This window comes from Canis lupus, chromosome 9, assembly GCF_048164855.1.
Source record: "Canis lupus baileyi chromosome 9, mCanLup2.hap1, whole genome shotgun sequence".
Lineage (NCBI taxonomy): Eukaryota > Metazoa > Chordata > Mammalia > Carnivora > Canidae > Canis > Canis lupus.
The window spans coordinates 36746954-36763071 of NC_132846.1; the positions used below are offsets into that span (position 1 = coordinate 36746954).

At 39.3% G+C, this 16118-nt stretch overlaps 1 long non-coding RNA gene across 1 annotated transcript in view; it reads left to right on the forward strand.

The window, feature by feature from the left end:
* Positions 1 to 8566: 8566 nt before the first annotated feature.
* Positions 8567 to 16118, forward strand: part of LOC140639413 (uncharacterized) — a 38579-nt gene continuing 31027 nt past the window's right edge. The window contains exon 1 of the long non-coding RNA XR_012036144.1: positions 8567 to 8885. This is a non-coding gene — a long non-coding RNA (uncharacterized lncRNA). The remainder of the gene's footprint in view (positions 8886 to 16118) is intronic.

The following is a 16118-nucleotide window of genomic DNA, read 5'->3' on the forward strand; positions in this document are numbered from 1 at the left end:
GGACTCGATCCCGGGTCCCCAGGATCACGCCCTCGGCCTAAGGCGGCGCTAAACCACTAGACCATCCAGGGATCCCATCTTTCCATTTTTAACTAAACGAACCGAACAAACTATCAAACTGTCTTCCACCCTGCCCCCACCCAAATAACCGCGAGTCTGAGTTGGCACCCTGTCGGTTTACATTTGGGAAGCAATTGCAAAGAGAGTTGCCTCCTTGCTGGACGAGAAAGTGCAGTTTCAGTCAAGATCGTCCACGAGGACTAGCAGGATTGGGGACCTTGACCCAAGCAGGTTCCACCCTCAGCAACCTAAGTACATTTATCTTTAGGTAGCTACAAAGAATAGGGAAGTTTAAATAAAATGCCAGTGAAGGGCACAGTAGTTCGTACGCAATGATTATATTCATTCTTTGATAACTATGAGAATTGTCATTATTAATGATTATTTATTTTCTCCACTATAATTATCGTTTCTTAGAGTCCAACCTGAAAGACAGGGACTTTGTTTATAAACTGCTATATTCTGGTCGTATAGAATTGCCCTTGCTTGTGAAAGCGGTAAGAGTGTTTAAATTGTGATGTATCAGATCCTGTACTGATAGGGATCTCATTCTCCAAGGAATATGTACACTAGCTAAACTTAGATTTTGATCGATTGTTTACCTCAACTATAACTTGATATAATATTGCTCAAGAGCTGCCCTCTTTAGTTTACCTTTGCAATATTGGTTTTGTCTTATGATAAATGACTTTTAAACTATGGTGCTTAAAATACCACACTGAATCTCACTCCTGTGAAAAAATTTCAAGAGTTTCCTCTGAGCCTGGGTCCCCTTCTGTAAAATTAAGGATTGAATTAGATTTAGTGTCCCAAGCCAGACCATTCAATGGATGTGTCTCTGGATTCTCCATCACAAACTCCAGCTCTGGGGAGGGTGAAAGGGGAACAGAGCTGTTTTTATGGAAAACTGTGACTAATACACAAACTTTAATAAAACCACAGGGTCATTTAACCTCACTAGCAGATTATAAATAACAATAGATTCAGATCCCTGGATGGCGCAGCGGTTTAGCGCCTGCCTTTGGCCCAGGGTGCGATCCTGGTGGAGCCTGCTTCTCTGTCTCTGCCCCCCGTATGACTATCATGAATAAATAAATAGAATCTTTAAAAAAATAGTTTAATATACAAATTTCAACATTATAAATTTCATTTTACCTGAATGGAAGCATAATTCGTTTTGGAATTCAATTAGATGTTTAAAGAAGCAGTCACTATGCTCAGAAAAACAACTGTGACAGCGAGTATCTTTGCAGTGCCTAATTGTCCTCATTTGTTTTATTCACCAGTGAGAAAAATCCAGCCTCAGAATCTGCTGCCTCTGGTGAAGATACTCAGCAAGTTCTTAATGCAGTAGCATCCATCAGGATTGCCTCTTGCTATTTTGAGCAGAATTTATCTCAAAACTGGAGCCAGAGTGCTCAAAGCAGATAAAAGACAGATGAATAAACAAAAGAAGGGACTCCTCAGAGGCCCATAGGGGACAATGGGCAGAACAGTGGAACCCCAGCCTCTGCTGGATTAGTTCATTCAGGGACAATTTCAATCATTTTATAAAATTCCAATAATTTTAAAAAGTAGATTCAAATACCAGCTCATTATTTCCATTATGAACAGAGAAACTTAAATGACTGCCAGAGTCAAAAAAGAAGCACTCTCCATTCAACCCCTTCTTCATTCCCACTTAGAAAGAACATTCGACTGCTCCCTCTACTCACATTTCCGTTTCTTTTCATGAAGCCAGGACAGTGCTGATGTAAAGTGGCCATCACACAAGTTCCCATGAGCCAAGGCCATGGCCCCTGAGGACAGAGTCCTTGCACAGTTAGAGAAAAAAAGACTAATGCCACATGCCGTATTTCAGTGCTTTACAATGTGCTTCTGATAGCACACAAGTTTACTCTTAGCCGAACTATCTGTTTTGGCAAAGCAAATTTTAGTTGGGTGCTAAATATCCCTGTTCCCACGCTGTGATTTACCTCCCAAAGGAAACAGCAGAATAAAAACAGAGAATATAATCAAAACAGCACTAATTGCACAAAATACCAAGATACTATTCTTGATTCATTTCCACTAGAAAGGAGCTTCAAAACATTTAATTACTTCCTTCTAAACACCTACATGTGTTAAAATTAAGACTATAAAAATAAGGGTTTTTGATCCACAAGACCCCTAGGAACCTAGTTAGAGTACATAGAAATTAGGTCATGGCTGAGAACCATAGACAGTCTAATGGAGAATGTCATAGGTGTTGATGCAATAGTACGTCCATCCTCTCTAATTCCTAGAATACCTCTTATGCTCTGGTGTCAAAGGCTGTTACTTGGCCTGTAACTTTAAAACAGTGATGAAAGTGAGAGAGACAATGGCTCCCTTCCTCAACATTTTATTTCTTCAGTCTTGCTTAACAAGCTTCTGCTCTCTTTTGTCTTGAAATGTGTTGACTATTACCTGCAATAATTAAGTTTCCTTAAACAGCCTTCCTTCTCCCTTTCCAACCCTGTTGCAAACCTCTACCCCAGCTCCCCACTCCTATCCTCCTCTAGAAAGATTTTTGTGCCTCTCAGGAGTCATAAACACCTCTTCCCTAGGCTCACCTCTTTTTATAATTACTTCTGATGGGAACTATATCTAATATCTCTATTTTCAGGGTTAATAAATTATTACCCCAATGAAACTAAGTTTCTTGAGATCAAGTACCAAAGCTAGTACTTCTTTTGAAGAGTCTACAGTACTTAGCTTAGTGTTAATACAACAAAGGATAAGCCCACATTGAATTGAACTCTCCTTTTCTTAAAAGTTAAACCTCCTTGTAGTTCTTAACTCAAGTTGATAGAATAAGCGTTGCTAGAATTTAACAAATCAATCTTCCCTGAGTGTCATTAAAATACTTTAATAAAATCCCAACCAAGGCCTTTTGTATAATTTGTACCCTTATTTTTAAATTTCAGCTGTGATAGAATGGTAACCCCTTCTTTCCTTTCAGTACTGTTCACTTTTTGGTGGTATGAGCTCAGGCCTACTCAGGATAGACCAGCAGAGATGGAAGTCAGTCACGTGTAAGAAAACGGTCACTTTCCATAATAAAAGCACGTATAAAAATAACTTTAAAAATCCAGATCCAAAAAAAATCCAGATCTCCCATTATTGGCTGTCTCTGGGGAAAAAAACAAAACAACAACAAAAAAGAAAGATCCTTTGAGTGGAAACACAGCCTCGAGGAAGTGGGGGGAGAAGATTATTCTTCTGACAAGAAGAATGGGTTTGTGCTTCTTGCTTGGGGTTATTATCACAACCTCTAGATACTTATTTTGTTGAACGTATTTTGTTTTCCTGGTGTCAGGTGGCCAAGGGCCAGAAGTGCTAAAGATCTGGGCAGCCTATAAAAGCATGCCCAACAGAGAATTGTCTGACCCCAAAAGCCCCCAGTGTCCCTGTAGAGAAATTGTACAGCCCAACCTTGGTGGACACGTGCCCCTTGATCTCTTCTCTGATGAAGGGAAATATTCTCGCATTCCTCTGCATCTGCTTGCCTGGACTCATTATATATGCATTCTGGCTATTGTGTACTATTCTGATATTCTTGCAGGCAGATCTGGTCTTACCAGAATAGTTTTGTGTCTTTGTGTCTCATATAAATTGTTTCCTTATCTTTAGTAATCTTAAGGGATTCCTCAATGAGAAGATTTCACTGCACTGTTGGCCACATGTAGTCCTTGCATATCATTGAATTGATCGTCTTTTTAGATAGCTGATTTCCACAAGATCTTGAGTCTCTTAGACTTAATTCACTCTCTCCCCCTCTCCCTCTCCTTCTCTGTCTCTGTCCCTTCCTCCTTCTCTCTCACAAAATGTCTCATTTCAAACTTCCCCTTACATTTGGTAATAACCGTTACAGTCAGTGGTGGTTGTTACTCAAATCTACATAAGTGATAAAATTGCCTAGTACTATATGCACAGGCACACACACCTACACACAGATGCATATATGTGAAGCTGGTGAAATTTTAATAAGGTCTATGAATTGTGCTGATAACCATTTCCTGGTTCTGTTTCTGTCCTAAAATTATGTAAAATGTTACCAGTGGGGAACATGGAGTGAAGAGTACACGGACTTCTCTGTACCATTTTTGCAACTTTCTGTAAATCTGTAATTATTTTAAAGTAGGAATAATTTGTTATAAGATGCTTGCACTACCTGGAAAGCCAAATAGTGTTGGGGTTTGCTTGGATTGATTATAAATGTACAATGCAAATTCTAGGGCAATCACTTAAAAAAAGTTTTTTAAAAAGTATATTGATATGCTAAGAGAGAAGAGTGTATTTGGGCTCCAGAGAAACAGAACCAAAAGCTATGGGTATGTGTGTAAGAGATCTATTATAGTAGTTGACTCATACAATGAGAGAGACCAAGAAGTCCCATGACCTGCCATAGAGAAACAGAACCAAAAGTTATGGGTATGTGTGTAAGATATCTATTATAGGAGTTGGCTCATACAATCAGAGAGACCAAGAAGTCCCATGATCTGCTGTATGTAAGAGGGAGAACCAGAAAAACCAGTGATGTAATTGGCTCCAAGTCTGAAGGTTTGAGAACCAAAGGAGCTGATGGTGTAAGTCACCACCCAAGACCAAATACCCAAGAACCAGGAGCACTGATGTCTTAGGGCAGGAGAAGATGGATGTCCCAGCTCAAGCAGAGAATAAATGTGCCCTTCTTCTGCTTTTTTGAATGAATTGGATCATGCACACCCATAATGGTGAGGGTGACCTTACACAGTCTACTGATTGAAATACTAATCTCTTCCAGAAACACCCTCAACAAGGTGTCAATTCTTCCCAACTGATCTATAGATTCAATGTAATTCCAATAAAAATTCCAGCAAGTTATTTTGGGGAAAGTGACAAACTGAGTCTAAAGTGAATATGGAGAGGCAAAAGCCCAGAATAGACACCCTAATATTGATGAAGGACAAAGCTGGAGATGAAGGACAAGTTGATACTACTTGACTTTAAGACTTACTATAAAGCCACAGAAATCAAGATAATGTGGTATTGGGCAGCCCCGGTGGTGCAGCGGTTTGGCGCCGCCTGCAGCCTGGGGTGTGATCCTGGAGACCCGGGATTGAGTCCCACATCGGGCTCCCTGCATGGAGCCTGCTTCTCCCTCTGCCTGTGTCTCTGCCTCTCTGTGTGTGTGTCTATGAATAAATAAATAAAATCTTTAAAAAAATAATGTGGTATTGGTGAAAGAATACACAAATAAATTAATGGAACAGAATAGAGAGCTTGTAAGTAGACCTACACAAAAATAGTCAACTGATCTTTAGCAAAAGGGCAAAGGAAATAAAATGGAGCAAAAACAATCTTTTCAACAAATGATATAGAACAACTGAACATTCATATGCAAAAAAATGAATATCTGCTCTGCAAAGACCGGGTCAAGAGAATGAAAAGACAAGCTACAGACAAGGAGAAAGTATTATAAAAGACACATCTGATAAAGTAGAAGAATTTCCCCATCAAAATTGCAATGTCATTTTTCACAGAAATGGAACAAACAATCCTAAAATTTGTGTGGAACCACAAGAGACTCCAAATAGCCAAAGCAATTTTGAGAAAAAGAACAAAGCTCGAGACATCATGCTTCCTGACTTCAAACTATATTACAAAGCCATTTTAAACAAAACAATAAGGCATTGGCATAAAAACAGACACACAGATCAATAGAACAGAAGAGAACCCAGAAAAAAACTCACACATATATGATCAATTAATTTATGACAAAAGAGCCAAGAATATACAATAGGGAAGGGACAGTCTCTTTAATTAATGTCAGGAAAATTGGACAGCTACAGGCAAACGAATAAAACTGAACCACTATCTTATACCATACACAAAAATTAACTCAAAATGGATTAAAGAATGTAAGACCTAAAATCATAAAACTGCATGAAGAAAACAAGCAGTAAGCTCCTTGACATGGGCCTTGGCAATGATTTTTTTGGATTTGATACTAGAAGCAAACAACAAAGCAGAAATAAACAAGTGAGACTACATCAAACTAAAATTCTTTTGCACAGCAAAGAAAACCATTAACAAATGAAAGGCAACATAACAGAATGGGAAAAACCATCTGCCTATTGTATTACCTGATAAGGGGACAATATCCAAAATACATGAGGAACGTATACAACTCAATAGCAACAAAACAAAACAAACAATCCAATTAAAAATGGGCAGAGGATCTGAATAGACATTTCCAAAGAAGACTTACAGGTAATCAACATGTACATGAAGAGGTGCACGACATCACTAAACATCAGGGAAATACAAATCAAACCACAATGAGCTATAATCTCACATCTGTTAGAATGGCTATTATCAAAAAGGCAAAAAATGTGTTGATAAGGATGTGGAGAAAAGGGAACCCTTGCGCATTGTTGGTTGTATGTAAGGCAGCGTAGCCAATATGGAATATAGTATGGAAATACCTAAAAAAAAAATGCAATAGAACTACCATATGATCCAGCAATTCCACTTCTGAGTATTCATCCAAAGGAAACAAAACCACTAACTTGAAAAGATCAATGCATTTCAATGTTCATTGCAGCATTATTTGTAATAGCCAAGCCTGGGAAGCAACCTAAGCGTCCATAGATGGATAAATGGATCAAGAAAATGTGTTATACACATATAATAGAACATTCATGAAAGGAATGAAGTCTTGCCATTGTGACAATGTGTGTGGAACTTGAGGGCATTATGCTAAGTGAAATATGACAGAGAAATGCAAATACCATGTGATCTTACTTATATGTGGAATCTTTAAAAAAAAAGCCAATTCATAGATACAGAGAACAGATTGATGATGCCAGAGGCATGGGCTGTGAGGTGAGCAAAATGAGTGAAACTACTTTCACAAAAGGTACAAACTTCCAGCTATAAAATAAATGTCACAGAGTTGTAACATATAGCGACTATAGTGACTATAATAAATAATACTGCATTGTGTATTTGAACATTGGTAAGAGAGTAGGTCTTAAAAGTTACTATCACACGCAAAATTTGTAATCTTATATGGTGATGGATGTTAACTACGCTTACTGCAACGGTCATTTTGCAGTATATACAAATGTCAAATCATTACACTGTGCACTAGAAACTAATATAATATCTCAATTATATCTCAATTTAAAAGATATGACATCATTTAAAAAATGATGTCTCCCATCTATAGTTGAGTGTCCCCAAAGAGGAAATTCACATGTACTTACAAAGCAGAATGTCAGCAACAACCTCAAATCATCTATCCTCATCTTTTGCCTCTATTCCCACTTGTTCATGACTGACTCCTACGGAATCAATTGTGGAAACCTCACTGCTTCCACCCACCATTGCAAGAACATCAAGTTAGGTGTCAAGACTTTTGTCTCCAAGATTTCCATTCTGTGGGATAGTCACTGGTTTCCCGAAGAGTCTCTTCCCTCCCCTATGCCTTATGTATTATACTCTTCCATCAGCTTCACAAAGCTTGTGTAACTCCACTAGACCCTACGAGCCTCAAACCTTTCTCTTCATGGGAGCCACAGACCAGCCTAAGGACCAGTAGGGACAAGATGGTACTCTGAATCATCTTCCCCAGCACAAGCCCCATAGCTAAGTCTATAAAGGAACATTAATGGGCCCTGGGCCTGGGAGTGTGGGACATAGTGCCCATACTATCCTAGTCTTGGCTCAGCACTCAGAAAGGTACCTTTTCATCAGTGCCTGGGCTGAGACAGCACAGAAACCTGGATGTTCTGACAACAAAGCTGATGACCATGCTTCTCTTTGGTAACAAAGTCATGTTTGATGAATGCTGTCTGTCAGAGGCTTCCTTTAAAAACAAATTTTTTTTAAACAAAATAAAAAAATAAAAATCTGAAACAGACCCATAACTACAGAGAACAAACTGATGGTTGCCAGAGGAGTGTGGGGAAGGGGTATGGGTAAAGTGGATGAAGGGAAGGGGTATGGGTAAAGTGGATGAAGGGGGGGGGGGTACAGACTTCCACTTACGGAGTGAACAAGTCACAGGAATAAAAGACAAAGGTTAGGGAATATGGTGAACAGTATTGTAATAGCACTGTATATGGTGACATGGCAGCTACACTTGTGAGCATAGCATAGAGATAGATTTATACAATCACTATGTTGTACACTTGTAATTAATATAACATTGTGTCTTAACTACAATTAAAAACATTTTTTAAGGCTTTTATTATATACCAAATTTTGCATCGTTCATTGAAGCCATCCATGAATAAGTTAGCACTGCCCTCTACTGGATGATCTGTTTATTACTCAATAAATAAATAACCACCAAATGATTTTTAAAATAGGATTTTTGATATTTTTTCTTAACATCAATGAAAAACTAATGGAAACTAGGACATCGGAGCTGTCTAGATATCCCTCCATACCTACTAATATGGTGAGATAAAAAGTTCCTCGAGAAAAAGGGCTTAATTTTCTAGTTTTGAGAATCATAAGTTTAAAAAATGAATTCTCATATATTAACAACAAAGAAAGAAAATGTCAGAGAGACAAAAAGGTAGAGGGGAGAGAGAAAATGAATTCTCATCTGAGCACATGGGGACTGGTTTCCTACTTTGGCAACCTCAAAAATAAACTCAAGTAAATGCTTTCTTTGTGACATCACCAGCTGCAGTTCTTCTAATGTGTGTGCTAATTCTGGCTCATGGGATAAACTTTTTATCTTCTTGAGACAAAATGTAAGCTGAGTTTAGTCAACTGTAATGATCGCTTCTCCTGCTATGAAAATGGTATGTTCCTACCTGAGCAGATTAAATTGTGGTTGGTTGGGAGTCATCCAGCAAACTGTTATACCTGATACCTGACATAGTAGTAGCATTAAAACTGACTGAAATGTAGCCCAAATTTTGACTTCTAAGATAAGAAAAAAAATAAAGAGTCATTAAAAGATATTACTACTTGACTCATCTTGTTAAGCATCTGACTCTTGATCTCAGCTCAGGTCTTGATCTCACAGTCAGGAGTTCAAGCTCCTTATTGGCCTCCACTTAAAAAAAAAAGATATTAATACTTAAGTAGCATTTACAAAGCAAAAAGAAAGAAATTTTTAAAAAAGAAAAAAAGAGGAATATCTAATATAAATTAAACTGTATGCCATAAATTACCATGACAAGAACACCTGGATGCAATCTTCATAAGACAAATGCAGAAACGGAATGAACCATCATTTCTGGGTTAGAGACTCCCAACACAGAGACTCCTAACTCCCCCAAAGATCCTAGAAAGAACACAGGGTTTGGCATAGACACCTTGGATTCAAGCTGCAGCTCTGCTATTGTGCGGCTTTGAAAAGTCCTCGCTTTCCTTGTCTGTAAGGTGGAGACAATAATATGTTACTCAGAGAGCCTGACAAAAATGGGGTGAAATAAAGCATGTAAATCACTTAACCCAGTATCTGGCATATATTAGGTTTTCAATAAAAACATGGTTTTGGGTGGCTCAGAGGTTGAGCATCTGCCTTTGGCTCAGGTTGTGATCCCAGGATCCTGAGATAGAGACCCACAGCAGGCTTCCCACAGGGAGCCTGCTTCTCCCTCTGCCTATGTCTCTGCCTCTGTGTCTCTCATGAATAAATAAATAAAATCTTTCTAAAAAGTTTTAAAAAACTACTGTCCTTTTCTCTTTTTGTCTTCCTTCCAAACTCCTATATCCACCCAGCTATTTTTTAAAAAGATTTTATTTATTTATTGATGAGAGACACACACACAGAGAGAGAGAGAGAGAGAGGCAGAGACACAGGCAGAGGGAGAAGCAGGCTCCATGCAGGGAGCCAGACGGGACTCGATCCCAGGTCTCTAGGATCACACCCTGGGCTAAAGGCGGCACTAAACCGCTGAGCCACCTGGGCTGCCCTATCCACCCAGTTATTAGACAGCCTCCAGGTGACACACAGGCCATCATTTCCAAGCACCATGTCTAGAACTCCTTTCTCTCCTGCCTATTTCCTAATTACAGCCACCATTATTCACCTAGTTGTCCAAGTCAGACATTTGAACATCACTCTAGATGCCCTTCTCCTGCTCACCTCCTCACATACTTAAAAGATTCCTTCTCTGCCTTCAAGACTCAGTTCGGAGGTCACTTCTGAGAAGAGCCTGGATTTTTCTGCTCCTCTCAGGTTGACTTAACTTCTTGATCTGGTCACATGTTTCCAGAGCCCCCCACATGTGCCTCTATTAAAGAGTTACAGTGCTGTTGTGACTTGTTTTCTCTTCCCCACTGGGGTATGGGTATTTTTCGAGGAGGGACTGTGTCTGATTCAAAGTTTTACCCCCAAGCTCTAGCATCGCACCTGTCATATGAACATGTCGAAAAACATCTGTGTAATAAATGTAAAAATGGATTCATGGATTAATAATATGTTCTTGGAGTTTCTGAAATGCTAGTCTTACCTCTTTCATCTACAGAGCAACAGAGTTAAGAGTCAGAGAGTGCCATGTGGCCTTAGGAGCCAAAATCAGGCTTCCTATTCCATCCCCTCCAGTGTAGATTTCTAGACCCTGGAAGTTAGGCAAGGCTTGCTGAGCAGTCGCCTGCCTCATACCTATCAAACACAGAGATGAGACAGGTCTGCCTCTGAAAGCCTACCCTTAGGCTTTGACCCAGCTGTGCTAGCTCACAGAATCAGGGGCAAAGGAAAATGTGTGCTCTTTGCAGTCAGGGCAGTTCTAAAAAGGAGAATGTATACAATAGTTTAATTGTCCTCTGCACAGGGTGCTAGCCAAGGGGCAGGTGGGACCCGAAACCCAACCCACACTTCATTAGCCAAACAGGAATGCCAGTTTGAGTCTGTGTTGCATAAACTACAGTCTGCTCATCAAGCCCGTTGGTCACCCCCTGAGGTCTGCATCTACCCAGAGGGAACACAAAGCTCCATGTGAAATGGGTGGTCATTTCATTTTGATGGGCTGGGAGAGGAAGGGAAGTGTTCTCTCCAAGAAAAATAGGTAGGAAGAAGAGAATTAGCACGTACTGAACATCTACTATGTGCCAGACACTGGAGCACAGGATTTGGATAAACCACTTGATGTCATTCAAACAAATCTTTAAAAATTGGTGTCTTCAGATGAATGTACTGATGATTAGAGCCAGGAAGACCACGAAAGTGAGGACACTTGGATCCAAAGCCCATCATCACACCCCCACTCCATGATACTTTGCACTCTGCAGACAGAACATCCCACTACTAGTGATTATTCTTTAGTGTTCCCAGGAGCTACAGAGTGTGAAATTGAACAATGCAGACACATCTGTTATCCCAGGGATGTGAACTGAGGAATGCAATTGGGGCGGTACCCAATTTTCAAACAGGTACATGCCAAAAGTTCATTCCAAGACCAGAACTTTTCAAATATTTTTTCTAAGCTATAAAGTGAAAGTTAGGCTCTTGAGCAAGCTCACAAAATTGTTTTTAATAATTTAATAATAATAATTGTTTTTAATATGGTTTGGAAGCTTAAGCCCTGAAATGCTTCTTTGACCCTCTGTGAATATTGAGTTCCTGCTGGTCCTGGGCACCCAATCACAAGCTGGTAAATTTCAAGATGGACTGACTAGCTGTGCCTACAGGGGGCTTATAAGGCAAGTAACATAAAATAAAAGGCCTATGTAAAAAGTCCTACAAATAAGATTTGGAAAATCTCTATTTCAGTGTTTCTCAATCTCAGCGCTATTAACACTGTGGTCTAGAGAATTCTTTGTCATAGGGACCTATCTGGCACATTGTATGATCTTTAGCGGTGCTCTATCCACAACCCACTAAATGCCTGTAAAAACATCCCACCACCGGTTCTCTGTTAACAGCCAAAGAAATGTCCCCCGGGGGACCAAAATCACTCTCCATTGAGATATTGGAATGCACTGGTCTCTGAACAATGGCTTACAGCCACTTCAGTGTCCTGTAGCTCTCAAAGGCCAGAAACCCAGGTTTTTGTGAATAAACTACTAACATGCAAAGACACATAACATTTTAAAAAGTAAAACACACCTTTTGAGGGTTGGGAAAGATTATTTGCAATTCTTTCAAAGATTTAACACATTTAAATATCTAGGTCATTTTAAAATACCTAGAAAGATTTAATACTATATTCTTAAGTAAAGGATGATTGAAAATGCTTTCCAGAGTCAAATAAAATACAATGTTCCCCAGAAAAGTCTAAGATATTTTAGGTGAATTATGATATGCTGGTTTCCAGGTAGTTATTTGGCATCAACAATGGGCCTTTCTTTGGCTGTAAACAGAAAAATGTGGGTGTGGACATAATGAAGCAATTGTACAGTTGGAAATGGTGAATAATTCACATCTCTCATAGAGAGGGGGTCATGCCACCTTCACAGCAAAGACCAAGATGATTCCCATGATGCTAAGAGAAGTTTCAGATTCCACACAATACTTCAAATCCCCCCCCCCCTTTTTTTTTCTCCCATGGGACTATTCTCTGCTTTCAAATGAACAAAAAGTGGTTTCCTTCACAGGCTATCAAGCTAATGCCCAATTGCCCCTTGGGGGAGTTCAACCTTTTTTTTTATATGAAAATTTGATTCTTATCTGATCAACATCAAAATCTCCATTCAAAGATAAATAGGGCAGGCAGGAGTTGCTATAGCTCTCCAAATGCTAGCAAAGCCAACTAAGGAATTAGATTTCAAGACTCTTAAAAAAAAAAAGGCTCTTGTCTCCTGAGTTTTCTGTACACATTATATATTCTCCTTCTGAAAGCTGAATTCTGAGGGCTAGCTGTTCCATTAAACTGACCTTTCTCCTCCTCCATCAGCCCCTAATGCCAAAGCTTTCAAAGAGAGTTGAAAAACTTTGTGGTTCGTATACAAGTTGTGTGGAATGGTTAAGAGCAGAGACTCTGGGACATATCTGGAGTTGGAACTAAAAATCTCAGCTCTCCACTTACTTGTTCTTGGGGACCCTTGGGACACTTCACCATGTGTGCTTGTTTCCTCATCTTTCTGCTGGAAATAATCAAACGTGCCTTTTTAAGGTAGCCATGAGGAACAACAGGAGCTAGTATTCATAAAGTGCATGGAATGGTGTCTAAGGCCTAGCAAGTACTACACAAGTATTTGTTAAACAAAATTGTAAAATAAATAAAGCCTCGGGAGGCTGTTGTCTCATTTTTGAAATCAAGCAAAGCCCTAGGGGAAAATTAAGAAATAGGCATTTTGTCTTTCCTACCTGCACTTCCTTCTTTTGGTTCCTTCTTCCTTTATCTTGAGCATCCTTTTCAAGTGCCTACCAGGGTGTTAGCAGATCACAACTGGTGATATTTAAGATGCCAATCTCAGCTTCCTTTTCCAAGTGGCCTTTGAATTCCCCCTGGAGACTCTGAAAGACTGAAAATCATCAGAGCTTAAAGAAATGAATCTGCAGGCTGCCTGGGTGGCTCAGCAGTTGAGCGTCTGCCTTTGGCTCAGGGCGTGATCCAGGGGTCCTGGGATGGAGTCCTGCATCAAGGTCCCCACAGGGAGCCTGCTTCTCTGTACCTATGTCTCTGCCTCTCTCTTTGTGTCTCTCATAAATAAGTAAATAAAATCTTAAAAAAAAAAAAAAGAAAAGAAAAGAAAAGAAAGAAAGAAATGAATCTGCGGGGCACCTGAGTGGCTCAGCGGTTGAACATCCACCTTTGACTCAGGTCCTGCGTCCCACACCAGGCTCCTCACAGGGAACCTGCTTCTCCCTCTGCCTATGTTCCTGCCTCTCTCTCTCTGTGTCTCTCATGAATAAATAAAATCTACAAAAAAAAAAAAAAAGAAGAAAGAAAGAAAGAAAGAAGAAAGAAAGAAAGAAAGAAAGAAAGAAAGAAAGAAAGAAAGAAAGAAAGAAAGAAGAAAGAAAGAAATGAACCTGCAATACTGACATGTCAGGAGTTGTATTTTCAGATGGGGGGGGCGGGGGTTGGAAATCCGTCTGTGCCTGAGGCTGGCTTGGGGAGAATAATGCAAATTCATACCTTTGAGCCTAAAAATTAAATTAAAAAAACAAGCAGCTTCAAATTACTGTGTTCTAGCATATGGAAATTGTGGCACTTTCTTGAAATGAGTCATCCCAAGACCAAGTTAGAAGCAGACATAATTTCCAGATGTCAAAAATTTTTTACTTTTCACTAAATAAAAAAGCAAGCAAGATGGAGTATGGTTTTTAATACTGCTTCTCTTACTAGCTGTTAATGTTTACTCACTTCTGATTTTTCTAAGATTATCCCCTTGTAAGCTGTGGCCTAAATGCATTTAAATTGCCTTTGAATATCCCAAGCAATCCTTACTACCATGGAAACAGAACCAAGGATATGCAAGATGACTCCTCAGGGGCATAATTTGGTGCTTTAGATACTTTTGATTGGTTGCTCGGTGCTCTACCACCCCTTGTCTGAAATGCAATAATCTTGGTTGTATTTATTTTTATTATCCATGGGAGCACACAATTCACCAGGAAGTAGAATGTGCCATTCATCCATCAAAGTGCTACCATAGATATTTATAATCACAGGCAGCATTAGCAAGGGCAAATCCCTGTGCATCAGAAGTGTGGGCAGATTGATCCAGAAGGATTTAGGCATTTGCCCAATGGTCTATGAGATAACCTGCACTTTTTGTACTTTTATTGGTGGAGGAGAAAAGAGCACGGCCTAGTGCTCCAAAGAATGCTGCCTAATGCCCTGGCTCTTGAAAATGTGACTTGACGGTTGTACAATTCGGTATAAAGGGCATATGAGATAGTAATAATAAAGGTCAAAACTGAGAAATATCCAATTTACAACACTGACGGTAAAGTATTTATAACCTTAATAAAATACCTTAGCTGCTTATCTCGTACATGTAAAATGGCCATTTCTAGAGTGTAGAATTAGGGTTTTGGTTCAGTTTGAGATCCATGTTTGTAAACTAATCATCCTTTGGATGAAAGATTAGACATAAAGAATAAATATTTCCCTTGCCTGTCTCATCAATCCGTGATGAAACCAGGAGAAAGATGTCAAGGTCATGTCCATCTCTCTTGTTCAAAAAATACCGCCTGAGACACGAGAATTTCAGCCACTTACAGGCATAATATTCTCATGCCTCCTTACATAACTAGAGTCATGATATGATATGTACAAAGGCACAAAACAAATATTGCTGTTTTAGATTCACTTTTTTCTTCCCTTTTTTGAGTTACCAGGAGTACTCTGGGGATAAGTCTCAAGAGACTAGCTACCTCTTAGAATAAACGATATCATGGCAACAAAGGGACACAAAGACCAGACAGATTGAGCCTACCTGGCTTTCACCCAGCATAGAAATGATTATGACATTTAGATGTCGAAAGATAAAAATGTTGACAACTAAGTTTTATCTCTACAGGATAATGAAGTTTCTACACAGCTACAGGAAATATATTAATAATCTCACAGAGATTTCTGGTAGAAATATTTCTAATATTTCTAATTGATGAAGAAGATGGACTGATAGAGTCTGTGAGTGGATATAAAACTGGCATGTAGAAATGTGAAAAGAAATTTAAATAGTAATCAGATAAATTTTTTAAAAAGAAATGTTTTATAACTAGTCAGCAAAAACAATTTAATTATCTAACATTCACAGCTATAGAAGGGGAGGCAGACATATCTCATGTTGGTGGCCGCCAGTATCTTTTGAACAAACTTCTTATATTTGGAAAAGTTATCAAATTATGAATTGTGTCTCTAAAGGAAAAAAGATACAACTCATTTTCCCAAGTTCCTTTGCAACAGGGATGTCAACATATAACCCACAAATACATCCAATTGGGAATCTGATATAGAAGAGGGAAATAGGAGGAAGCAGATGACGCACAGAATTCATTTCCTGTTGGCGATGATAGCAGAGTGTCCAGCTTTGAAGGCAGCAGTTTCTGGCATCAGCCATTGCCCAGACTCAGCAGATGAGCTGTGGTGGTATCTCCTGATGACGACAATCTTTTCTGGAACAGCCCT